This window comes from Lithobates pipiens, unplaced genomic scaffold, assembly GCF_037356315.1.
Source record: "Lithobates pipiens isolate NorthernLeopardFrog02 unplaced genomic scaffold, aLitPip1_a1.2 Scaffold_18, whole genome shotgun sequence".
NCBI lineage: Eukaryota > Metazoa > Chordata > Amphibia > Anura > Ranidae > Lithobates > Lithobates pipiens.
Window position 1 is genome coordinate 316,680,475 of NW_027507758.1, and position 27,956 is coordinate 316,708,430.

Consider the following 27,956-nt stretch of genomic DNA (forward strand, 5'->3'; position numbering starts at 1 on the left):
CAATTCAGACTTCCCACCAGGTATGCAGAATAGACTAATTCCCCATATAGATCAGGACACACCACTACTACCCTTTCATTGTTTTCATAACAGGTAACTTAAATCTGTTGAAACTTTTAAGAAAGAGCACGAGGGAACTACACTTAATTACTAGCTTTACAGTGCCTTTAAAAAGTATTCATACCCTTTGAAATTTTCCACATTTTGGCATGTTACAAATAAAAACATAAATGTATTTTATTGTGATTTTATGTGACAGACCAACACAAAGTGGTACATAATCGTGAAGTGGAAGGAAAAATGATAAATGGTTTACAAAATGTTTTACAAATAAATATCGGAAAATTGCGGCTTGCATTTGTATTTAGCCCCCCTAAATCAATACATTGTAGAACCACCTTTCGCTGCAATTACAGCTGCAAGTCTTTTTGAGGATGTCTCTATCAGCTTTGCACATTTAGAGAGTGACATTTTTGCCTATTCTTCTTTGCAAAATAGCTCAAGCTTTGTCAGATTGGATGGCGAGCATCTGTGAACAGCAATTTTCCTGTCTTGCCACAGATTCTCAATTGGATCTAGGTCTGGACTTTGACTGGGCCATTCTAACACATGAATATGCTTTGATCTAAATTATTCCATTGTAGCCCTGGCTGTATGTTTAGGGTCATTGTCCTGCTGGAAGGTGATCCTTTGCCTTAGTTTTAAGTCTTTTGCAGACTCTAACAGGTTTTCTTCTATGATTGCCCTGTATTTAGCTCCATTCAACTTCCCATCAACTCTGACCAGCTTCCCTGCCCCTGCTGAGGAAAAGCATCCCCACAACATGATGCTGCCACCACCATGTTTCATGGTCTGGATGGTGTGTCAGTGTTAGTTTTCCGCCACACATAGCATTTTGCTTTTAGGCCAAAAAATGTAATTTTGGTTTCATCTGACCAGAGCATCTTCTTCCACATGTTTTCTGTGTCCCCACATGGCTTCTTGCAAACTGGCCCTTTTCAGATGCCGGGCACCTGAATTACAGGACCGGGGGGAGTTTTTGAAGCACCTGATTAGAGCCACAGGCTCTAATAGGCTTCAAAAAAGGTGAACTAAGAGCGCAGAGCATTGCGCTTGCAGTTCACCCAGGTGTGTTAGAACAGCGAATTAATATTTGCTTTCCTAACACTGAACCACCTCTCTACCAATTTAGATGCACAGGTCTGTTACCCATCTGTAACCCATCTCCTGACTGTCTGAAAGGACAGGCGCTGCGATTAGATGCCTCAGGAAGAGGATAGGAGATGCATGGAGGACACAGAAGCTGCCATCTGACCTGCTGCAATGTCCCACTGCTCGCTGCCATCACCCGCATGCCTGACCTGCGACCCAGACAGGGTAAGTGCTGAACAGATGGCGAGTGGTCGGGGGGACACGGTGGCAGCATTTAATGGGGCACAGTTGCAGCATTTGATGGGCACAGTGGCACTATTTGATGGGCACAGTGGCAGCATTTGATGGGCACAGTGACAGCATTTGATGGGGCACAGTGACACCATTCAATGGACACAGTGGCAGCATTTGATGGGAACAGTGGCACTATTTGATGGAAACGGTGGCACCATTTGATGGGGCACAATGGCAGCATTTGATGGGCACAGTGGCAGAATTTGATGGGGCACAGTGGTAGCATTTTATGGGGCACAGTGGCAGCATTTGATGGAGCACAGTGACACTATTCGATGGCCACAGTGGCAGAATTTGATGGGCACAGTGGCAGCATTTGATGGGGCACAGTAGCAGTATTTGATAGGACACAGTGACACTATTTGATGGGTACAGTGGCAGCATTTGATGGGGCACAGTGACAGCATTCGATGGACACAGTGGCAGTATTTGATGGACACAGTGACAGCATTTGATGGGGCACAGTGGCAGAATTCGATGGACACAGTGGCAGTATTTAAAGGACACAGTGACAGCATTTGATGGGGCACAGTGGCAGTATTTGATGGGCACAGTGGCAGCATTTGATGGCACAGTGGCTGCGTTTGATGGCACAGTGGCTGCATTTAATGGCACAGTGACTGCAATTGATGGGCTCATTGGCTGCATTTGATGGGCTCAGTGGCTGCAATTGATGGGCACAGTGGCTGCATTTGTTGGTCTCAGTGGCTGCGTTTGATGGCTCAGTGGCTGCATTTGATGGCACAATGGCTGCAATTGATGGGCGCAGTAGCTGCAATTGATGGTCACAATGGCTGCGTTTGATGGGCACAGTAGCTGCATTTGATGGGCACAGTGGCTGTGTTTAATGGGCACAATGGCTGTGTTTGATGGCACAATGGCTGTGTTTGATGGGCACAGTGTGGTTGCAATTGATGTTTTTTGTCCACCTGCAGGCTGATTATGTGATCAGTCTCTGGGTGAAAACCAAGCCTGTTATAAGCCCACTAAACCCTCATTTAGATGCTTGTGATGTGCTCCCGGTGAGATGTCCACCACATCATTCAGAAGTAAAAACTCCTGCATCTCCTTCTCTAACGTAGTGCATCTAATCAGATAGCTCAGAAGGGATTTGTTGAGTCTCCAATGGTGTGGACCCGAAGGAGAAGGAGCCTTACTAAGTTTCAACAAAATTAGGGAATAGTCGACCAAACTACTTCTCGGATGGTGGCCTATGATGCCTTACGAATGTCTAAGGTGGGGAGAAAGATATGGTCTATTCTCCCATATGTCTTATGTGGGGCCAAGTAGTGTGTGTAGTCCCGTGAAGAAGGGTTCATCTCTCTCCAGATATCCACCAGATCTAGAGTATGGAGAAGCCGGCCTATGCGGAGGCTTTGTTTTGGGTGCCTTTTTTAGCTGGGGTGCCCCTGTGCTCATTTTGTCCAAAAGATGATCAAATGCAATATTAGAATCACATCCCATTACTAAGCTTCCCTTGAAGTGAGAAGAGAGGTTTTGTAGCATTTCTAAGAAAAGTTTTGCCTGACCCTTGTTTGGGGCATAATAGGAGATGAATGTATATAGACAGCCATCAACATGTCCTTTGACTAGAATGTATCAACCTTCCCGGTCCTTGATCATTTGGGAATGAGCAAAATAGACTTTTTTTGAAAAAAGGATGGCCATTTCCCTTTTTTTGGCCTCTGCATTTGCTAAGTAGTGAGCGGGAGATTTATGGTGCAAATACTAGATTAAACTGCTCTTGGAAATGAGTCTCCTGAAGCAGGAAGACATCAATTCCCTGGGAATGGTAATGCTGAAAGGCCTTCTGTCTCTTTATCTGGTAATTAAGGCACTGGGTGTTGTGAAATGCCACTCTAATGCATTGTACACACGGTCAGACATTCCGACCACAAAATCTGTGTGTCTGATTTTTTCCGACATATTTTGTTCCGAAACTTGTGATGCATACACACGGTCGTCAAGAACGCGGTGAAGTACAATGCCCACGACTGGACTATAAAAGGGAAGTTCAGCACCACGTGCGGCACCCTTTGGCCTCCTTCTACTGATCTCGTGTTTATTGCATGTTAGTAGAAGTTTGGTTAGAGACGATTTGTGCTTTTCAGACTTGTGCTTCAGATCATTACTGCTCTACAGTTTGTGCTTGTTGGTGCATATCTGTTTATCAGTGTGTGTAGTCAGTTCTCATTTGTTTGTCATTGTGGCCTATATTTATATAGTACACTTTGATTCTCAGTGCTTATTGTCCGCCTATTTCTGGTTTTCAGTTCGTTCTTTCAGACCTTGCTGTTTATCTGTGCTTTCTGTTAGTCCATTCTGACCAGCCAACCATTTTGGAGCTATGTTGTGTCTCGTCGTAGAGTTCGTGCTGTGCAGGGGCTTGGTGTTGGGCTTTTAGCTTTGACACAGGCTCAGTCCATGAACAGGGCGAGGAGGAGCGTTACCAATTCTCGCACATGCCTTTGCTTCGTGAGATCCAGGAGAATAATCCTGATGATTTCAGGAATTATCTCAGGATGACAGACCCCTTTTTTCACTGTCTGTTGGCTTTGTTGACCCCTTATATCAGCAGGCAGGATACCTGCATGCGGCAAGCCATTACTCCGGGCGGGGACTAGTTGCCACATTGCGGTACTTGGCAACAGGGAAAAGCCTTCAGGACCTCAAATTCTCTACAGGCACACCTCCCAGGCTCTGGGGTTTATTATTCCAGAGACCTGTTCTGCCATCATTCAGGTCCTGCAGAAGGACTATATTAAGGTAAGATTTCTCCTTTAACATCATATTCTATGTATTTAATGTGTTTGCTAATGTATTGTATTTCTTTCATCGTTCCATAATTACCATGATTGGAATATGCTGTAATATGCTGGGCCCCTTTGTCCTCATGCATGCTGGAAGCTTTTAAACGTCCTTTTTTGTCCTTCATGCATATTTGCCTTCACTAACCTCCCCAGCATGCTCTTCTGGGCCCATAAACACCTATAGGCTAGTCACTTAGCAATGTATTTTGTCAGCTCCATAGTAGTGCTTTCCCCTAAACACCCCCTAAAATGTGTACAAATTATATATGTGTCCTAATATTCATGCAGTGCCAGAGGTTTTTTTTTTTTGGTGGGCCAAACTCATTAGGAACCCCCCTACCCCAACTGCTAAGTCAGCTGATATCAATCCTCTTTCTGCTGACTTTGCCAAACCCAATACACACTATACCTACCTCTTTTGTGGTTTATGGATGAACTCACCAAAGCATGTAGTGCAAGGGCCTGCCTCAATACTTTCAAATTCTTGTTTGACTCCACAGTTTCCTTCAGGAATGGCAGACTGTGGCCTCCCACTTTGCCAGCCATTGGGACTTTCCCAATTGTGGAGGTGCAATTGATGGGAAACATGTCCGCATTGTCCCACCCCCCCCCAACTCGGGGTCCTACTATTATAATTACAAGTGGTGTCAGCTACCTACGAGTTCCTATATGTGGACGTGGGGAAAAATGGCCGGATGTTGGATGGTGGAGTGATCGCGCAGACGGAGTTCTACTGGCATCTCCAGAGTGGCAGTTTGGGCTTGCCACCTCCCGAGGAGAAAGTGGAAGGACTCCCATTCGTCGCGGATGAAGCATTTGCGCTGGGGCACCATCCTATGTGGCCATTCCCGATGAGGACTCTCACCTTGGACCAGAGGGTTTTTAATTACTGGCTGGCCAGAGCCAGAAGAGTGGTGGAGAACGGTTTAGGGATAATGGCCAGCCGGTTCCACCAATTTTTGACACCCATCCACATGGCAGAATATAAACTGAGCCATATAGTGCTTTCCTGCTACATTCTGCACAATTTAAAAAAAGTACTCTCCAACTTATGTGGCCTCAGTTGGGCCTGAGGCAGACTTTCCAGAACATGCCAACCTGATGGCACTTGAAGCTGGCCATTCTGGCTTGCTCCCCCAAAGCGCCCATGAGGTCAGAAACAGGTGCACAGAGTACTTTGCGGGTAGGGGGGCCATTGATATGCCAGACAATGTCTGAGAGGCATTTTTTTTATAAATTTCTCTTTAAAACTGCAATAATATTTGTTTTCATTTACTGCTTGGGTTTGTTTTAGGTGTCTCTCGCTTTTTTTTGTTTATTTTTTGGGCCTTTTTCTTCAACAGTGCAAAACAAATTTCTGTGTGAGATGAGGTGACAGTCTCTTCTTCAGATAATATTATTATTATGTTGTGGGTCTGCTACACACACACATTGTTTTTGTTGTTAATGTATGTAGTGCATTACTGACAAAAATATTCCTCATTTTCAGCACCATGACAGAAATGTGTGGAGTCATGAAAATGGCGTGATTGGGGAAAATTCTAAAGCACTGTGGGTGTTATTTACTAAAGGCAAATCCACTATGCACTACAAGTGCACTGCAAAAGTGCACCCGAAACTGCACTTGGAGTGCAAAGTGGATTTGCCTTTAGTAAATAACACCCATTGTCACAGAAAACAACATTACTACAAATCCTGCTTTTGCGCATTGAAAAAGGAAGCCACACATTGTTGATAATTAAACTTTTTACTCAAAGCACATTCACATGTGCGTTTATAAAAGGATTTTACAACAAATCAACATATTTGGTGTATGTAACATTATTTTTGGTAACATTGATATAACTTGCCATTTTTAAAGAAACAGGCATGCATCAAAGCATAACATACAGAACTGAGGAACTTACAAAGTTCAACTTTGAAAAGTGAAGACAATATCAGACATGAGTATGTCCAAACTGTGTTGATATTGCCTTCATCACATGAGGTGTCACCACTGTAAAGGCCAAATTTGGAAGATGCACACAAATTGTGATTCAAATTGGCCATTTTCCGTCTGATCCCATGCCTAATGTCAACATGTGCTATTTCCCATCATGGGGATCAATGTGTTTTGGGGGCGCAACCCCTTCCTCTCAGCCACTTTAGTAGCGAAGAAGGGGTTGCACCCACAAAACGCATACATTGATCCGCCATGATGGGAGATAGCACATGTTGACACAGTGGGGGGTATTTACTAAAGGAAAATACACTTTGCACTGCAAGTGCACTTGAAAGTGCATTGAAAGTACACTTGGAAGTAACGTCAGTGTAGATCCGTGGGGGATATGCAAAGAACATAAAAAACAGCATTTTAGCTTGCACATGATTGGATGATAAAACCCTGTCATCGGGAGCAGCGATCAGTGTCCACATCACACAAGTCCATCCCCCGGTCAGTTAGAAACACTTCCCTAGGACACACTTAACCCCTCCCCTCCCCCTAGTGGTTAACCCCTTCACTGCCAGTGACATTTTTACAGTAAGCAATGCAATTTTAAAGCATTGATCGCTATATTAATGCCAATGGTCCCAAAAATCTGTCAAAATTGTCCGATGTGTCTGCCATAATGTCGCAGTCATGATAAAAATCACTGATCGCCACCATTACTAGTAAAAAAAAATGAATAAAAATGCCATAAAACTATCCCCTATTTTGTAGACGCTATAACTTTTGCGTAAACCTATCAATAAATGCATTTTTTTACCAAAAATATGTAAAATAATCAACCTAAACTGAGGAAAAACGTTTTTTTATATATTTTTTGGGGATATTTATTATAGAAAAAAGGAAAAAATAATGTGTTTTTTTCAAAATTAACGCTATTTTTTGTTTATAGCGCAAAAAATAAAAACCGCAGGGGAGATCAAATACCACCAAAAGAACACTTTTTTTATGGGAAGAAAAGGATGCCAATTTTGTTTTGAAGCCACATCGCACGACCGCGCAATTGTCACTTAAAGCATCGCAGTGCCGAAACGCAAAAAGTGCTCTGGTCAGGAAGGGGGTAAATCCTTTTGGGGCTGAAGTGGTTAAAGAACACCTGTCACTTTGATTTGGAAAAAAAAATGTTCCTTTTTCTAATGGTCGTTCTGGCAACTAATTTACACAGGGATACCAGTTATTTTGTATTATAGGTATGGGTGTGTAGCAAATTCCAGTGGTTGCACAGCAATATCATATAATTCATAATATTGTGCACCTATTGAGTTGGATTTATTACCATGCAGGAACTTGCTGAGGTTATTTCTATTTACACATATTTTATTTTGCACACATTATCTAATTAAGCAGCGCCACATCCACTACCCATTCCTTTATTATCAAACACCACCTAGGTAGTTGCTTTACAGTACAGGCAACAGCTTTCTCATATTCAGTGCTAGGAACCACATAAGCATTGCACGGAACCAGCGTCAGCATTTCCACTTCTAATTATAGCGCAGCTGTAATCCTACTCTGCAAGGTCTTTTTCTTATGCAGGTCCCAGTCTGATGTCCATATTAGATGTAGTAGGTTCCCCACGTTTTTTTCCAGATTGATCTTATATGTGGTTGGGTATGTGCAGTATGTAATTTCCCAGTGGCCATTTCAGTTTGCTGGCATAACCTACAAGCTACCATAATTATGATTTAGTGACAGTTGTAAAGTGTGTTCCTTAGGATCTATCACTGTAGGTTACAGTATGATAGGAATAGAACCCCCTTAAATGTTATGATCCATCACTTTTCTCTGTCACAGACAATAATCACAGAACATCTAGCACAGAAATAACAGTTAGATTTCTAAACATGGTAGGCTAGGCTAAATGTGGTGGGAAAAAAGTACTTTTAAGAAAGCAGACCTTGTGATTTTCCTAACCAGCCCTAACAAGCAATCAGAGAACATAATTTAACAATTGGACACATTTTATTATTTTTACAAAAACAGAAAATAGCTAGTCTGCAGAACTATCAAATGTGTGCAAGATAACTTTTTGCTGTTGCTGACTGCAGTACTTGACAATGTATATCTTGCCCATTAATTTTACTTGGTCTTTTGTTTTTGGCTGAAATAATGAGAGAGCATAAATGTGGTAGTGCCATATCTTTCATCTAAAGAATGTTGCTGCTAAAAGGTGTCCCACTTACCCAATTAAGCAGATAGGGAGTTATGTGAATTTTTTATGGAGGAGGAAGGAGGGACAAATGATTTATAAAAATGATAGCTTACTGTAAAAGTAAAACTAGAAAATTCGCTGATAATAATGTTATGTAATTTTGGGCAAAACACATTTTTTTCTATATTTTCATAGTCTGTTCTTTACTGTTTACTGGAACAAGCAGCTTTTTTCCTACATTATATTTAAAAAAATAAAGCATATAAAAGTAATAGTGCATCGCTAAGAATAACAATGAATTGCACACAATAAAATATAAAAGTTCATATGGAGCAGGGCAAACAGATTTCCAAAGGGTGTCCACTTGTGCTTCTACATGTATTCATGCAGGTGAAATCATGCAGAGCCTCCACCACAGATAACACTAGCAGCTCACCTCATAACATGGACTCCTGACTTAACAGATGGGTCAAAGGTGCCTTCCCATATCTGATAAAAACACTTTGTCAATGGAGTCTGTACATCTGGGAGCAGACAACCAGCAAGGGCAGCAGGGACATGTATTCTCCTCATAAGTACTCCAAAGCTCTAGGCTATATATATACCCTACCCTGTGCACCTTTAGGAGATCCCTGAAAACTCATTTATTCAGGGAAGCCTATCCCACACCCACCTAATAACTGTCCCAGAGCCACCCCATCAAATCATTCTCTGCAGTTACTACCTTTTGTACCACCACCCCCTCCCTTTAGAATGTAAGCTCTACGAGCAGGGCCCTCCTTTTGTATTGTACTGTAATTGTGTTTCCCCCCCCTATACATTGTAAAGCGCTGCATAAACTGTATATATATAAATCGTGTATAATATAATAATATATATAGTGCTCTCTGCATAGAACTGTTGTGCCTGGTGTGCGAGCATTTGTTTTGGACAAACCAGTGATGGCCGCGGGTGACGTCAAGTGATTCCTTCCTTTCCCTACGTGTTATGTCCCAAGTGGACTTTGTCAGCGGATGTGGAATTGCGTATTACACCCACCTATTTATATTCTCGGCCAGTAAGCTTTGGATGTCTGAGGCTTCCATACATAACCAATTACCATGGAAACAATACATACTTCTGGTACAACCAGGAAGAGGCTTCCTTTGTTTACAAGTTATATTGCCTTAGAAACCCCTCATCCCAGCACAGCCAGGAAATCTCCCTTAGCATTAACAGACGCTTATAAACAGCCAACAAAATGTGCGCTTTTCAAGTAAAAGGGGAAAAGAGAAGAAAAACTTGGGAAAATCTTTCTAAACACACCCCATTAAAAGTCTAACATAATAAATTGAACATAAGTATGAAAATGAAGAAACCGCGCTAAACAACAATGGGGGTTTGAAAATCAGAAAGGATAGCGATAACAATGGCTAAAAACAAATACTCTTATATCACTAGGTTGCTGCCACCCACAAGGAAAGAAACTCCAATTGGGGTTTCTTCCAAAGAATAGAACAATATGGTGACCGGGGTAATTGGCGCTACCTCATTACAAATAAAATCTCATTACAAATAAAATGAAGATAAATCCTTTTTCCGGGATTCCTCAAATCCTTTAGAATCCTACTAATTTCTATTAAAATCAAGAAAAAACGTCAACAAGAACAATTCCTGCTAGAATCTATTACAATCACAAAGATGGTCTAATGTGTATCGGCCACAGCCCTACATAGTAAGGTCGGTATATATAATATATAGTCCCGAATAAATCATGTGTCCATCCTAAAAGATAAAATAAAAAGGACTATATGCCAAAAGATGATACTAAATGCGATTTTTCAAGTTACAAGCTACTCAAATATCCCAAAAAAACAAAAAACATAAAAAACACTCTTCCTACTGGAAATTAATTCCTAAGATTGACAGATAGATCCAGTAAACAAAGGAGAGAGGGGAAAACTAGAAACCAAAAAAACAATAAACAAAAAACAAAAAATTCCTTTATCTGTTGCTAAGTGCAATATTGCCTAAAATCGCATTGGTGCCAAGATATAATTAAATCAACAAATTCCCAGTAAGAGGCATATGTATATATGTGCTAGTGAGATTCTAATTCAAATCCTGGATGTACAAGCTATAAAAGTGCAAACTATAAAAGTGCAAATGCTATTACAAACATATATATGAAAAAAAAAATATATATATATATGAAAAGTGCATCAGAAAGTGCAAGTGAAAAAGCAAAAAATCAGAAAATCAATCAGCCAACAAATTAAATACACAATCCATAGTGAAAAAATGTATATGCTTAAAGATGATTAAAAGAAAAAATAATAAATTAGTAAATAAAAATTAATAAACGATAAAAATAAAAATAAACAGTAAAGATAGACAAAAAAATAAAATAAACTTATAGATAAAAATACAAAAATAGTGTTCAAATTATCCAAAAAATCTTCAGTGGTGCAATTGCAAAATGTTCAAAAGTGACTTTAGTGCTTCTTGTGCAATCTTCAAAGTGACTTCTGTGTTCCCCCACAAGATACCCCACTCACCAGAAGAATGCACCCCTGCAGGGGTAGTTCGCCTTGAGATCAAAGTCTGCCGGTATCCAGCTCCTCAATCGCATCCAGAGGGAGATTTCATATGTCCTCATAAGAAAAAAATTGTAGCCTCCGTAGTGTAATTTGTATAAAAAATCAATTTATTGCCACAAAAAATATTAAATAAAAAACAATAATAAAAAAAACATAAAATAAAAGGTGGAAAAAGCAAATCTCATATATTGAGAAAAGATATGGAAACACAGTCCACTAAAAAATCACTCAGCCCCCATATGTAAATAAATGGTGTCGTTCCAGAAAAACAGATTGTAAATCATAGAACCAAGCTGAGAGAAAGATAATAAACCACACGCTAATGGCACTTTATCCCAAAAAAACAAAAAGGACTATGAGTGCAAAAACCACTTAAAAGCAATGTCCCGGGATATACCCTGTTGCATATGGTCACTCCAGTTTTTGTAAGTCCCCCAGGGATAGAGCCCTTCTAGCGTGAATATCAATCCGACCGTGGAAGCCGTACGGTGGGTCCGCAGTTTCGGCTTGCACTCCAACTGCGTTCCAACGAACGACGGCGACCCGGAAACGCGTTCGACGGAGTTACGCCTATTACGTCAGTTCCGGGTCGCCGACGTTCGTTGGAACACAGTTGGAGTGCAAGCCGAAACTGCGGACCCACCGTACGGCTTCCACGGTCGGATTGATATTCACGCTAGAAGGGCTCTATCCCTGGGGGACTTACAAAAACTGGAGTGACCATATGCAACAGGGTATATCCCGGGACATTGCTTTTAAAGCGGAGGTCCACCCTAAAATGGACCTCCGCTCATCGGAATCCCCCCCCCCTCCGGCGCCACAATCGGCACCTTTCAGGGGGGAGGGGGGTGCAGTTACCTGGATAATCCAGGTAACTGCACCCACTTCCGGGATAGCTGTCTGCGGAAAGGGGCGTAGATTACGCCCCTTTCCGCAACTGCCCACCCCTTTGCGCAAGTGCCCCGCTGCCTGCTGGGAAACACACAGTTCCCAGAGGCAGCAGGGACCATCCGGATTGCGCCGCGCGGCTTGCGCATGCGCAGTAGGGAACCGGCAAATGAAGCCGAAAGGCTCCATTTCCTGATTCCCATACCCAAGATGGCGGCGGCAGGACCCGACAGACGACCTAGCGATCGGCTTCGGGTGCCGACATCGCGGGCGCGCTGGACAGGTAAGTGCCACTATTTTAAAAGTCAGCAGCTGCAGTATTTGTAGCTGCTGGCTTTAAAAAAAAAAAAAAATGCGGAGTTCCGGTGGACTCCCGCTTTAAGTGGTTTTTGCACTCATAGTCCTTTTTGTTTTTTTGGGATAAAGTGCCATTAGCGTGTGGTTTATTATCTTTCTCTCAGCTTGGTTCTATGATTTACAATCTGTTTTTCTGGAACGACACCATTTATTTACATATGGGGGCTGAGTGATTTTTTAGTGGACTGTGTTTCCATATCTTTTCTCAATATATGAGATTTGCTTTTTCCACCTTTTATTTTATGTTTTTTTTATTATTGTTTTTTATTTAACTCACTATGGATTGTGTATTTAATTTGTTGGCTGATTGATTTTCTGATTTTTTGCTTTTTCACTTGCACTTTCTGATGCACTTTTCATATATATATATATTTTTTTTTTCATATATATGTTTGTAATAGCATTTGCACTTTTATAGTTTGCACTTTTATAGCTTGTACATCCAGGATTTGAATTAGAATCTCACTAGCACATACAGTGGTGTGAAAAAGTGTTTGCCCCCTTCCTCATTTCCTGTTCCTTTGCATGTTTGTCACACTTAAGTGTTTCGGAACATCAAACCAATTTAAACAATAGTCAAGGACAACACAAGTAAACACAAAATGCAATTTGTAAATGAAGGTGTTTATTATTAAAGGTGAAAAAAAATCCAAACCATCATGGCCCTGTGTGAAAAAGTGATTGCCCCCTAAACCTAATAACTGGTTGGGCCACCCTTAGCAGCAACAACTGCAACCAAGCGTTTGCGATAACGTGCAATGAGGCTTTTACAGCGTCCTGGAGGAATTTTGGCCCACTCATCTTTGCAGAATTGTCCTAATTCAGTTACATTAGAGGGTTTTCGAGCATGAACGGCCTTTTTAAGGTCATACCACAACATCTCAATAGGATTCAGGTCAGGACTTTGGCTAGGCCACTCCAAAGTCTTCATTTTGTTTTTCTTCAGCCATTCGGTGGTGGACTTGCTGGTGTGTTTAGGATCATTGTCCTGCTGCAGAACCCAAGTTCGTTTCAGCTTGAGTACACGAACAGATGGTCGGACATTCTCCTTCAGGATCTCTTGGTAGACAGCAGAATTCATAGTTCCTTTTATCACGGCAAGTCTTCCAGGTCCTGAAGCAGCAAAACAGCCCCAGACCATCACACTACCACCACCATATTTTACGGTTGGTATAATGTTCTTTTTATGAAATGCAGTGTTCCTTCTACGCCAGATATACTTGGACACACACCTTCCAAAGAGTTCCACTTTTGTCTCATCGGTCCACAGAATGTTGTCCCAAAAGTCTTGGGGATCATCAAGATGTGTTGTGGAGAAATTGAGACGAGCTTTGATGTTCTTTTTGCTCAGCAGTGGTTTTCTCCTTGGAACTCTGCCATGCAGGCCATTTTTGCCCAGTCTTTTCCTGATGGTGGAGGCATGAACGCTGACCTTAACTGAGGCAAGTGAGGCCTGCAGTTCCTTGGACGTTGTTGTGGGGTCTTTTGTGACCTCTTGGATGAGTCGTCGCTGTGCTCTTGGGGTAATTTTGGGCAGCCGGCCACTCCTGGGAAGGTTCACAACTGTTCCATGTCTTCGCCATTTGTGGATAATGGCTCTCACTGTGGTTCGCTGGATTCCCAAAGCTTTGGAAATGGCTTTATAACCCTTTCCAGACTGATAGATCTCAATTACTTTCTTTCTCAATTGTTCCTGAATTTCTTTGGGTCTCGGCATGATGTGTAGCTTTTAAGGATCTTCTGGTGGACCTTACTGTGTCAAGCAGCTCCTATTTAAGTGATGCCTTGATTGTGAACAGGTGTGGCAATAATCAGGCCTGGGTGTGGCTAGAGAAATTGAACTCAGGTGTGGACAACCACAGTTATAGTATGTTTTAACAAGGGGGGCAATCACTTTTTCACACAGGGCCATGATGGTTTGGATTTTTTTTCACCTTTAATAATAAACACCTTCATTTACAAATTGCATTTTGTGTTTACTTGTGTTGTCCTTGACTATTGTTTAAATTGGTTTGATGTTCCGAAACACTTAAGTGTGACAAACATGCAAAGGAACAGGAAATGAGGAAGGGGGCAAACACTTTTTCACACCACTGTATATACATATGCCTCTTACTGGGAGTTTGTTGATTTAATTACATCTTGGCACCAATGCGATTTTAGGCAATATTGCACTTAGCAACAGATAAAGAAATTTTTTGTTTTTTGTTTATTGTTTTTTTGGTTTCTAGTTTTCCCCTCTCTCCTTTGTTTACTGGATCTATCTGTCAATCTTAGGAATTAATTTCCAGTAGGAAGAGTGTTTTTTATGTTTTTTGTTTTTTTGGGATATTTGAGTAGCTTGTAACTTGAAAAATCGCATTTACTATCATCTTTTGGCATATAGTCCTTTTTATTTTATCTTTTAGGATGGACACATGATTTATTCGGGACTATATATTATATATACCGACCTTACTATGTAGGGCTGTGGCCGATACACATTAGACCATCTTTGTGATTGTAATAGATTCTAGCAGGAATTGTTCTTGTTGACGTTTTTTCTTGATTTTAATAGAAATTAGTAGGATTCTAAAGGATTTGAGGAATCCCGGAAGAAGGATTTATCTTCATTTTATTTGTAATGAGATTTTATTTGTAATGAGGTAGCGCCAATTACCCCGGTCACCATATTGTTCTATAATAAATTGAACGCTCAAATTCATAAAATGCATAATACATTATATCAATTTATAACCTTAAATCATTTATATTAACATGCTTGTCAGTCCACGGCCATCCTAATTAATGTATATACAAAATACATAATACATAAATATATACATAAAATAATTTATTAAATAAAACTATTTGATTCGAATTTGACATTCAAGCCTGTAGGAACTGATACATTGGTTTCATATATCCAATATGATTCTCTAAGTCTCAGCTGTCTAATAAACAATAAAGCATACCTATACCTATTGCACAGAATTGAAAAACCTTGTACGAACACTACAGTAACAGTTGTATTAAACAAAACCTTGTAAATCAGAGTCCTTTCTGATTATCAGGATCACTAGAAAACACGCTTCCTAAAAGGTCAGGCATGTAAAAAGTCCGGCCCATGAGCCAATTGAGGCCCGCGTTCCACTTTCAAACGACCCCACTGATGATTTGGCTATATATATCTTTTGTGGCCGCCAACGAATCCCTGAGCATTGCGGGTGGCCACAAAAGATATATACCCATATTTATATGTATTTATATGTGCCTCGGAGGGGACAGGGAGGGGTGGGATGAGCGCCTCTGTACTAGGAAGTCTCTTTGTATTAAAGAGGCCGTGGAGAAAACAGGAGATTCTCCTGTATTCTAATCTGTTGGCGCTTGTCCTGCCCCCTTCCCTGTCCCCTCCGAAGCTGCAGATGGGCATCAATCAGAATGCACTGATGGCAATGGTAAGGCTGCATTCATGCAATGGTGAGGCTGCATTCATGTCAATGGTGAGGCTGCATTCATTTCAATGGTGAGGCTGCATTCATGTCAATGGTGAGACGGCTGCATTCATGCAATGGTGAGGCTGCATTCATGCAACAGTGAGGCTGTATTCATGCAACGGTGAGGCTGCATTCATGCAACGGTGAGGCTGCATTAATGTCAATGGTGATGCTGCATTCATGTCAATTGTGAGGCTACATTTATACAATGGTGTGGCTGCAGTTGAGGTTGTATTCATGCAATGGTAAGGCTGCATTCATGTCAATGGTGAGGCTATATTTATGCAATGGTGAGGCTGCATTTGAGGCTGCATTTGAGGCTGCTTTCATGCCAATGGTGAGGCTGCATTCATGCCAATGGTGAGGCTGCATTCATGCAATGGTAAGGCTGCATATGAGGCTGCACTCATGTAAATGGCAAGGCTGCATTTTAGGCTGCATTTTAGGCTGCATTTTAGGCTGCATTCATGGCAACAGTGAGGCTGCATTCGTGGCAATGGTGAGGCTACAGATGGGCACTGATTATGCTGCATTAATGGGCACTGACCCTTATTTTGCTTGACAGTTCTTTATTTCAAGTTTTATTTTTTCCTGAAACATCCCTCTTAAAGTGAAGGTGAGTGTTATACGCAGATAAATACAGTATATACAAATAACACACCCGAGCTTATCTCTTCATCACTCACAGCCACAAAGGCAAGAGAATTCTTGTTGGGCAGTGTATTAGTGCTTGGACGAACACACTTGGACAGAATTTTAATGGTTCCAATAATGTCAGGAAAAGGGGTCGGCCCTCACATATGTAACTTCATCAAATCTGGTTCTCTTTGAAAAAAAATTTGGACACCCCTGCCTAATACTCTAAATACAGGTGAAATGGTTTCTAAACTTGAACCTAGCCTTTAAAATAATGGGGGCATTTACACTGGCCACTGGCACCCCTAACCAACCACCTGGTGCCACCCCTGAATAATGCTAATGCAAATGGGGTGATTAGGGTGCGGTTCCAGGTAAACCCGAGGGCCTGGTATAGATTGGGGGGTACTCACATTGGCTTTTTTTTGTTTACATTGGATCTGGTATGGATTTTAATGGGAATCCCACCCAAAAGCACCCTGTCCTTATGTTGGTGGGAAAGAGGGCCTCTTCCCCAAAACCTAGGCCAGAGGAGATAGAGGTCTGAATCCGGAAGCTCCCTTTAACACCACTGGACCGGAAAAAAGAAAAAAAACTCTGGTCTTGTCGAAGATTCCCACCATCTGACAGTTGTCATCAACCAGGGCATGCTGAGTCAATGAGATCACAAGGGGGTGGGGACAGCTGATTGCATCATCAGGTGACAAAAAAGAGAGAATGTAGTTCTCCCAAGTGGAACACTTCTAGCACACAGTGATTGCTTCAAAAAAGTTTTATTATACTGAAAAAAACACACACAAATGGATTATGATCAGTGTTGATACATCTCCAAAGGCCGTCAAATAGGGAGGCTGAAAACCGGGGACAGGAACAAACACAGAGGTAGAGGTACTCACCTAGTAAAGGAAAATATTCCTGTGCCTAGTCAGGGTAGAGGTAGATAGTGTACTGCTGCACACACTGGGAGGGAAATATCTGAACCCAGGGGAGTAAAAAATAAAGAAGAGGAGGTAGTGGTGCGCTGTACTATGGTGGGATATGCCTATCAACGAGGGCATTATACTGAATACACAGTTCAGGAGGTACAACATAAAATTTAGGGTAAACTGAATACGTAAAAACACAACATATATGTGAGCCTGTGCGGCATATTAAAGTAGTGGTACTTTTAGTGTTAATAAATAGTATAGAGCATCAATATACAAAATACGATATAAAAAACAACAATATAAAAATAGAATTAAAAATATAAATTCCAAAGTGCAGCGTGTTGCGATAACAAAAATCACATAAAGTGCAAGTGCTCTAGTGTGATGCACATAGGCAATCCTTCAAGTATACACAGAAATATTGTGACAGACAATACCGGTGTATTGAACAAATGTCCGTTTCAAGTGCAAAGTGCTGCGATTATTCCTGTAATCGCACAGAGTGTGAATGCTTCAACATAATAATTTGTGAAAAATGTGGGAATATTGTGATGGAAAGGGCAGTGGTGCTGGTGATGGGGGATATAGACCCTTCGTGGTTCCGTGTATTCTGATGATAGGTGTCCCCTTACCTTACCGCTGTAAGGTAACAGCCTATATAAAGATCTTTAGATTCGTTATGTGTATCACCCGGAAATAGAATAATGGCCATCTTTGTTTATGACTCGTACACATGACTCGTACACATACGGTATTTACAATACCGGAAGTGCGGCGGCCTCCATTGTTTGGGTTATCAACCACCAACAACGGACAAGCATAGGAATATTAAAAGAAAGTATCCAGCGAGCTAAAAAAACAATTAAAAGATAAACAAAGAAGACTGTACAAAATGCTAATCGGCCAGCAAGTATTAAGGCAACGTTTTAAAAAAAAAAAAATACAAAATTAACTATTATAAGAAGTAATAGATAAAATATACAGTGCCTTGCGAAAGTATTCGCCCCCTTGAACTTTTCAACCTTTTGCCACATTTCAGGCTTCAAACATAAAGATATAAATTTTTTATTTTTTGTGAAGAATCACCAACAAGTGGGACACAATTGTGAAGTGGAACGAAATCTATTGGATATTTTAAACTTTTTTAGCAAATAAAAAACTAAAAAGTGGTGCGTGCAAAATTATTCGGCCCCTTTACTTTCAGTGCAGCAAACTCACTCCAGAAGTTCAGCGAGGATCTCTGAATGATCCAATATTGTCCTAAATGACTGATGGTGATAAATAGAATCCACCTGTGTGTAATCAAGTCTCTGTATAAATGCACCTGCTCTGTGATAGTCTCATGGTTCTGTTGAAAGCGCAGAGAGCATCATGAAGACCAAGGAAGACACCAGGCAGGTCCGTAATACTGTTGTGGAGAAGCTTAAAGCCGGATTTGGATACAAAAAGATTTCCCAAGCTTTAAACATCCCAAGGAGCACTGTGCAAGCGATCATTTTGAAATGGAAGGAGTATCAGACCACTGCAAATCTACTAAGACCTGGCCGTCCCTCTAAACTTTCAGCTCAGACAAGGAGAAGACTGATCAGAGATGCAGCCAAGAGGCCCATGATCACTCTGGATGAACTGCAGAGAACTACAGTTGAGGTGGGAGAGTCTGTCCATAGGACAACAATCAGTCGTACACTGCACAAATCTGGCCTTTATGGAAGAGTGGCAAGAAGAAAGCCATTTCTCAAAGATATCCATAAAGTTTGCCACAAGCCACCTGGGAGACACACCAAACATGTGGAAGAAGGTACTCTGGTCAGATGAAACCAAAATCGAACTTTTTGCCCACAATGCAAAACAATATGTTTGGCGTAAAAGCAACACAGCTCATCACCCTCAACACACCATCCCCACTGTCAAACATGGTGGTGGCAGCATCATGGTTTGGGCCTGCTTTTCTTCAGCAGGGACAGGGAAGATGGTTAAAATTGAGGGGAAGATGGATGCAGCCAAATACAGGACCATTCTGGATGAAAACCTGTTGGAGTCTGCAAAAGACCTGAAACTGGGACGGAGATTTATCTTTCAACAAGACAATTATCCCAAACATACAGCAAAATCTATAAAGGAATGGTTCACAAATAAACGTATACAGGTGTTAGAATGGCCAAGTCAAAGTCCAGACCTGAATCAAATCGAGAATCTGTGGAAAGAGCTGAAAACTGCTGTTCACAAACGCTCTCCATCCAACCTCACTGAGCTCGAGCTGTTTTGCAAGGAAGAATGGGCAAGAATTTCAGTCTCTCGATGTGCAAAACTGATAGAGACATACCCCAAGCAACTTGCAGCTGTAATCGCAGCAAAAGGTGACTCTACAAAGTATTAACGCAAGGGGGCCGAATAATTTTGCACGCCCCTCTTTTCATTTTTTTATTAGTTAAAAAAGTTTCAAAAATCCAATAGATTTCGTTCCACTTCACAATTGTGTCCCACTTGTTGGTGACTCTTCACAAAAAATAAAAATGTTATATCTTTATGTTTGAAGTCTGAAATGTGGCAAAAGGTTGAAAAGTTTAAGGGGGCCGAATACTTTCGCAAGGCACTGTACTTATACCTGAATAAAAGGAGAAAAAAGAAAGTAATAATAGATATAAAATGCGAAATGCATAAAAGATATAATTAAAAAAATGATAAAAATGATTTACTATAGACCATTTAATGTGGAAGGTGTACCGATTGAGGAATATTCAGACATAGAATATTTTTTGGTAGGAATGGAAAAAAATATAATAAAAACCAGAGGGGACGAAAAATTGCATAGTATGGATATATTGGTATGAATGTCCAAATTCCTTTAACGCACCCGGAAATGACGTATTTAACCAAGTGAGCAATAAAAGCAAAACAAGTCTGGAAATTGTATTTAACATAAGGCTAATGATAATCGTAATAATACTGATAGTTATAATAGGGGGAGGGGGGGGGGAGATCACTGTGAGGGAAGGTAGAAGTTCCAATCCATAGTTAGAGAAAAAAACTGAGTGCGACTAATAAATCTACAAAGTTCCATTCAGTAAAATAATAGGAAGGGGATTTGTCTTTGGAAAAAATTTTTTTTTTTTAAATCGCTAATAAAGCAATTAAGGTTAAACTCAATATTTAGTCCCTTTGGCGTCAATGTGTCTAAGGTATATATCCATTTAGACTCCTGGACGACATCCTACCCACTTGCCCAAGATTCATCTATAGAAGAGCCCCCACCATTAGGGACAAGGTCGTGAAAAGTATCCCAGACCCCCCAGGGAGAGGACTCACATTTTTTACAGGGAAGGCTTTCTTCCCCTGAAAGAGGTGTTTTGCCTGCACAAAAACCAAGCACCCTAATGAAAAGAAAAAAGAGTTTACCTCCACAAGCACTGGTAACACCTATGCGATTAATTAATTTATCTGCTGTAACACTGTTGGGGCCGTATATGATCTGGAGTGCAGCTGCGGACTCCAATACATAGGACGCACCAAAAGGCCATTAAGAATACATGTGAAAGAACACGTACAAAACATACTAAAGGGTTTTGACAAACACAATGTATCTAAACATTTCGCAATTTACCACAATAAGGACCCATCTCAATTAAAATTTTGGGGGATAGAGCCCTACGTAAAACATTGGCGTGGGGGACACAAGGTCCGTATCCTAAGCCAACTCGAATCTAAATGGATATATACCTTAGACACATTGACGCCAAAGGGACTGAATATTGAGTTTGACCTCAATTGCTTTATTAGCGATTTAAAAAAAAAAAATTCCAAAGACAAATCCCCTTCCTATTATTTTACTGAATGGCACCTCGTAGAATTATTAGTCGCACTCAGGTTTTTTTTCTAACTATGGATTGGAACTTCTACCTTCCCTCACAGCGCTCTCACCCCCCCCCCCCCCCTTATATGACTATCAGTATTATTACGATTATCATTAGCCTTATGTTAAATACAATTTCCAGACTTGTTTTGCTTTTATTGCTCACTTGGTTAAATACGTAATTTCCGGGTGCGTTAAAGGAATTTGGACATTCATACCAATATATCCATACTATGCGATTTTTCGTCCCCTCTGGTTTTTTATTATAATTTTTTCCATTCCTACCAAAAAATATTCTATGTCTGAATATTCCTCAATCGGTACACCTTCCACATTAAATGGTCTATAGTAAAAAAAAATGTATCATTTTTTTAATTATATCTTTTATGCATTTTGCATTTTATATCTATTATTACTTTCTTTTTTTCTCCTTTCATTCAGGTATAAGTATATTTTATCTATTACTTCTTATAATAGTTCATTTTGTATTTTTTTTTTTTTAAACGTTGCCTTAATACTTGCTGGCCGATTAGCATTTTGTACAGTCTTCTTTGTTTATCTTTTAATTGTTTTTTTAGCTCGCTGGATACTTTCTTTTAATATTCCTATGCTTGTCCGTTGTTGGTGGTTGATAACCCAAACAATGGCGGCCGCCGCACTTCCGGTATTGTAAATACAGAATGTGTACGAGTCATAAACAAAGATGGCCATTATTCTATTTCCGGGTGATACACATACCGAATGTTCTGTACACCAAAAAAAATGGCCGCAGTGCCCTTTTCGGCGACACTGTCATAAAGAAAATGGCCGCCAGCGCATTTCCGGGTCTCCACAGTAATGGCCGCCATACTAACAGCGCTCAACCACTATTTAAGGACACTTCATATGGCTATGTTTATCCCTTGATGAAGTCACATGACCTGTGACGAACACGCGTCGGGACACTAAGCCCCCGGAAGTGACGTAGACCGAGCCCGCAGCTCGTTTGTACATTGCCTGTATACACTCTGTGTTTGTGAGTATTTTAATATTTTTTGAATAAAAAGATCTGATTGTTGAAACATTTTACACTATGGAGTATCCTTCCTCCATGTTTGTGTAAACTCACATGCACGCTACTCCACTGGGGAACCCTTACTGCAATACCCCAGAGAAATCCCTTAAAGGGACAACACCATTTGTCAGGACCTGGGAACTATATACTAAAGGGAAACACCACCAAAGGATCCTAAAGATCTTTATATACGCTGTTACCTTACAGCGGTAAGGTAAGGGGATACCTATCATCAGAATACACGAAACCACGAAGGATATATTCCCCATCACCAGCACCACTACCCTTTCCATCACAATATTCCCACATTTTCCACACATTATTATGTTGAAGCATTCACACTCTGTGCGATTACAGGAATAATCGCAGCATTTTGCACTTGAAACGGACATTTGTTCAATACACCGGTATTGTCTGTCACAATATTTCTGTGTATACTTGAAGGGTTGCCTATGTGCATCACACTAGAGCACTTGCACTTTATGTGATTTTTGTTATCGCAACACGCTGCACTTTGGAATTTATATTTTTAATTCTATTTTTATATTGTTGTTTTTTATATCGTATTTTGTATATTGATGCTCTATACTATTTATTAACACTAAAAGTACCACTACTTTAATATGCCGCACAGGCTCACATATATGTTGTGTTTTTACGTATTCAGTTTACCCTAAATTTTATGTTGTACCTCCTGAACTGTGTATTCAGTATATTACCCTCATTGATAGGCATATCCCACCATAGTACAGTGCACCACTACCCCCTCTTCTTTAGAGGTACTCACCTAACACCACCCACATCTATACAGGTTTTTTGACTCACTATTTTTAGTCTAAAACCAAGTTTCTCTGTAACTGCATGAGTATTATAATTTTGGCTTCTGAGAATTGAGCTTTATACTACTATGTAAGTCTGCAATTACAAGTGGTAATGTTTGACTAAAGTGATTGTTTCAACTTGGGTACTGTGAATGGTATCCGCAGCTGTGATTCCCCTTCTTTTTAACATATGACAACATTGTCCTATTTTTAAACTTCCTGTTTGGTAAACTGTTAGTCCCCTCTTTTTCATTAATTTGTGTGTGTTTTTTCAGTATAATAAACTTTTTTTGAATCAATCGCTGTGTCCTAGAAGTGGTCCTCTTGGGAGAGCTCTTTTTTGTTATATGTGTCTTAGGGTCGCTAGGACTGCGTCTTTTTGGTTAAACCATCTAGATGAAAGATTGATAAACTATATATATTTTTTTTCTTATACTTTAATATATAACAGTTGATCCAGTCAATCAATATATTTCTGCATCATCAGGTGACCCCGCCCCTTAGTTATTTAAGATATATCCGAATAACCCAAAATTTATATTTGGACCAAATCAAATTGCAAATGTCTATTTTGAAGTAGAACTTCAGTCATATTTTGTTGTTAAATCTGCAGTGTATACACTGCAGTTGTGTTCACTGCAAAAGCAGCAGTGCACCATTGCTTGCAGTGAATGAGTGCAGTGCTATTAAAATTTTTTGCAATTGTGACAAAAGTCACCATCAAATTAAATTCTACCCTTTTTAGCGTATTTTTTTCTGCCTATGTCACAACTAAGGATGAGCAGAACCCCCCTCGGTTCGGTTTGCACCAGAACCTGCGAACAGACCTAAACTTCGTGTGAACTTTAGAGCCCTATTAAAGTCTATGGGACTCGAACGTTCAAAATCTAAAGTGCTAATTTTAAAGGCTAATATGCAAGTTACTGTCCTAAAAAGTGTTTGGAGACCTGGGTCCTGCCCCAGGGGACATGTATCAATGCAAAACAAAGTTTTAAAAACATCAGTTTTTTCGAGAGCAGTGATTTTAATAATGATTAAAGTGAAACAATAAAAGTATAATATTCCTTTAAATTTCATACCTGGGGGGTGTCTATAGTATGCCTGTGAAGGGGCGCATGTTTATGGTGCTTAGAACTGTCCCTGCACAAAGTGTCATTTCTGCAGAAAAAAAAATCATTTAAAATCATTTGTGGCTATAATGAATTGTCGGCTCCCGTAATACAGAGAACACTCATTGAAAGTCATTAATAACAAAACAAAAAAAAAGCGTGGGGTTCCCCCAAATTCAATTGCCAGGCCCTTTAGGTCTGGTATGGATATTAAGGAGAACCTCGCGTCAAATTTAAAAAACAAATTGACGTGGGGTCCCCCTAAAAATCCATACCAGACCCTTTATCCGAGCACGCAACCTGGCAGTCCGCAGGAAAATAGGGGGGGAACGAGAGAGTGCCCCCCCTCCTAAACTGTACCAGGTCACATGCCCTCAACATTGGGTGGTCCCCCCAAAGTACCATATCCCCATGTTGATGGGGACAAGGGCCTCATCCCCACAACCCTGGTCGGTAGTTGTGGGGGTCTGTGGGTGGGGGGCTTATCAGAATCTGGAAGCCCCCTTTAACAAGGGGACCCCCAGATCCCGGCCCCCCCTGTTTGAAATGGTAAGGGGGGTACAAAAGTACCCCTACCATTTCACAAAGAAAGTGTAAAAAATTGTTAAATAAGACAACCACACTTTTGAAAAATTCCTTTATTAAAATTAAAAAAAATTTAAAAAATTTAAAAAAAGATAACAGCGGTGGTAATCCACTCTTGCTATCCAGCGACGGATGATCATCTCTCCGGGGTCCAGCGATGGCTGATCTGATCCAGCGATGGGTGCACTATACACTATAACTAGAACTTGTAGAACATTTGTGTGGTACCAGTATCTTTTAGCCGGTTTGGTGATACCCACGAGATTGGATTCACTTGGGTCCCTCAGCCTCACCAGGCTCTTGCTAAGAAGCCAACCCGTACGTGGCCTTCATCTGAAGAGTCCTCCCTTGGATAGCTACGAAGTTTCTGGGCCTCTCCACAACCGGAGACGGCACCGGACCACCTCGGAATCCTTTCTTTAGTGTCCTTGCCTCGGGCTAGCCAGCCCCAAGACATAAAGTCGGGTGGATCCGCACCCCAGGCCATAGCCTTCCTGGGGGCTGGTCAGGAGAACCAGGACCATGGCGTCAGAACATACTTCTAGACCGGAACCCCGAACCATGTGACATCTGCATCTTAAGTACCCTCTCCCAGAAAGCACAGCAAGAATGACACTCCCACTGGGCTGGCTCTGAGAGAAAGTAACCTTAAAGCACCCAATCAGACTTTGGTTCCATGCCTGCCAGAAGAGACAGTGCCCCCTATGGCCAGGCTGAACACCCTATAGTCCAGTCACACTGATGCTGAGGTCCAAAAATTTTGAATAATTATACCCAAAACAAACTGCAGTTCAGGTGTAACATTAAATTTCAAAAACATAACGTGTGCTCTTCAGGAGCCGGCACTACATAAGCATTTGCGTATAAAAAAAGTGCCCTTTCACCTGTAAACCACACACACACAAATAAACTTGAAAAAGGAAGAAATAAACAAATAAAGTTTCATGTAAAATGTGCACAATTTGAAATATGAAGATATGAACAAAATCTTTTTTCAACAATATTAACAAACAAAAGAGTGGGGACATTCAGAATTGTTTCTCAGAAGTCTAAACAATTATTTTCTATGTGAGCTGTATCTTGGCATAGGCTGACAAGGCCCAGGCCTAGGGTGGTACTTTGCAGGAAGGCACGAATAGCATTCCTTTCAGCTTTCACTACACTTTTAATGTAACACCAGTCTGACCTAGGAGGCAAATCGGTCTGGTTTTCCCATAAAGCGGCAACACTTCTGCCGGTATGATAATACCGAAAGGGCCGCCATCAAGGAGGGACAGGCCATATATGTGTAGGGGGCCCAGTAGAATGAAGGGGGAGGAGGTCTCCACTGTGTGAGGAGACCCCATGTTGGAAGAGGTGTAGTGGAGACACGTGAAGGGAGCCAGACAGGCTGATAGGAAAACCACACCAGTTGAGTTGTAATTGCTGCCACGGGGCTTAGAAATCTGGGTAGCAGAGATGGTGCAGATGCAAGGGAGACTGAGATGGTCAACTAAACTTGAGAGGTAGGTAGTAAGACTTTCCTGCAAACCTTTGGGTGATCACAATCTTATATACATACTGTATATACTAGAAACACCTGAGGGCTTTCGAGCTTGCAATGATGCATATGGCAGTTAAATTAGGAAATCTTCTTATTTGTTTTCCTTTGACAGAAGAGTTGCTATATATTATAGTGACTTACCATAGATATCAGCTACTGGTAATTTATACAGGAGGTAGGTGTTAATGTTTATATAGTAGCTTACTAGAATATGTAGCATGGGGTACCCAGGATAGAAGGAAAGCTACATAATTTGGGTGAAACTTGCACGGAACTTACCTAGCTGCCAAAGGGATTTTAATCTAGGGATGGTGCAGAGAAAAGGGTAACTGACATGGTCATCTATACCTGGCAGGTAGGTAGTAGGACCGCTTAGTCTGAACACATGAAGAGAGGCTTTTTGGAGTGTGGCATCCCTTCCAGTCAGTGATCGATTGAGGAACCAGCACGTTCATCTGCCGATGTTTTTGGTGTGTACCATCCACCCTCCACCATCCCAGATGAGGTCATTGAGGTGCATCTTTATATCATCTAAGTGTTCAACCAAGGACCTGCTAGATTGATTGGTGTAAATGCCTGTTTGACCCACCGCTATACGGCGTGTGTCCACTCCCTGCGGTAAACGTATCCCATATTTTTGCTACTTCATAGCTACATTTGTGAATGCTACATGGAGAAGTCTGTTTGCCCATACTTACTGCCATTTTGAAGAAGCATCACTCCAAATTTCCTTCTAATAGGACTATATATTATCTAATAGAGGAATATTTAATTGTATTTTTTTCGTATCACAGTTTTTCTTTCTGTTTACACATTTTTCTACATTACACAAGGTCTATTCTTGTGTGTTTTATTGCACACTATCGTATCTATTGTGTATTCACATGACTGTTTTTCACAAAAAGTTCAGTCTTACCCCTAGTGGTCACTTTGGGGATTTTGATATTTTTATTAGCTCTGCATTTTATATATTTTCCTTATTTGTCACGCAATTCACTAGATTGTTGATGCTAGCTGCTGATTTTTATTGTTTTCTAGATTCACTAGTAGCGCAACTTCTTTTACATTTATTGCTTTTTCTAGGTAGTAGGACTCTCCCGCAGTCCTTTGCTTGTGTCAGTTGTACATATTAAGGAATCTTTATTTTATTTCTGTTGATTGCTGATGAGAAAAATAAATATGGACCACATACCTTTTATCTCTGTGCTATATGTTTTCTGCTGCACTGCTGGCATGGTTATATCCTCTTAGTCCTCTCCATAAATTTAGCAGAATTGGAAAGAGTAAGGGAGGGTTATAGCCCCTGTCAGTTTATTTTTGTCATCCATGTCCCATTGCGAAGTTTTCCCTTAATTTCCTAACCCATAGCCCAACAGAAAGTGAAATCTCTGCAAATTAATGAAAGCTATTGTCCCCACTGGAAAATTTAATGGTGGGTCTTAAACAGGAAAGGATGTGGCCTTGGCAGGAAAGGGTGGGTCATATTTAAATTAGGGTGTGCATGAGTTTAGTCAGGCCTAGGGCAGCACAAAACCTAAATACACCAATGACCCTCACACTGCAACACAGCAGAGAGGTGCATTAGCTGTGGTAAAATGCAGACAGGTAGCATTTTACCAAAAGCCCACAGAAAAAAATAAAGAAAAAGAAAAAAATTGCAGCTGCCAGTTTTTGTGAACAAGCCCTTAGGAAGGTCAGTCCAACAATTGGATTTTTTAGGTGCCTGGAGATGAA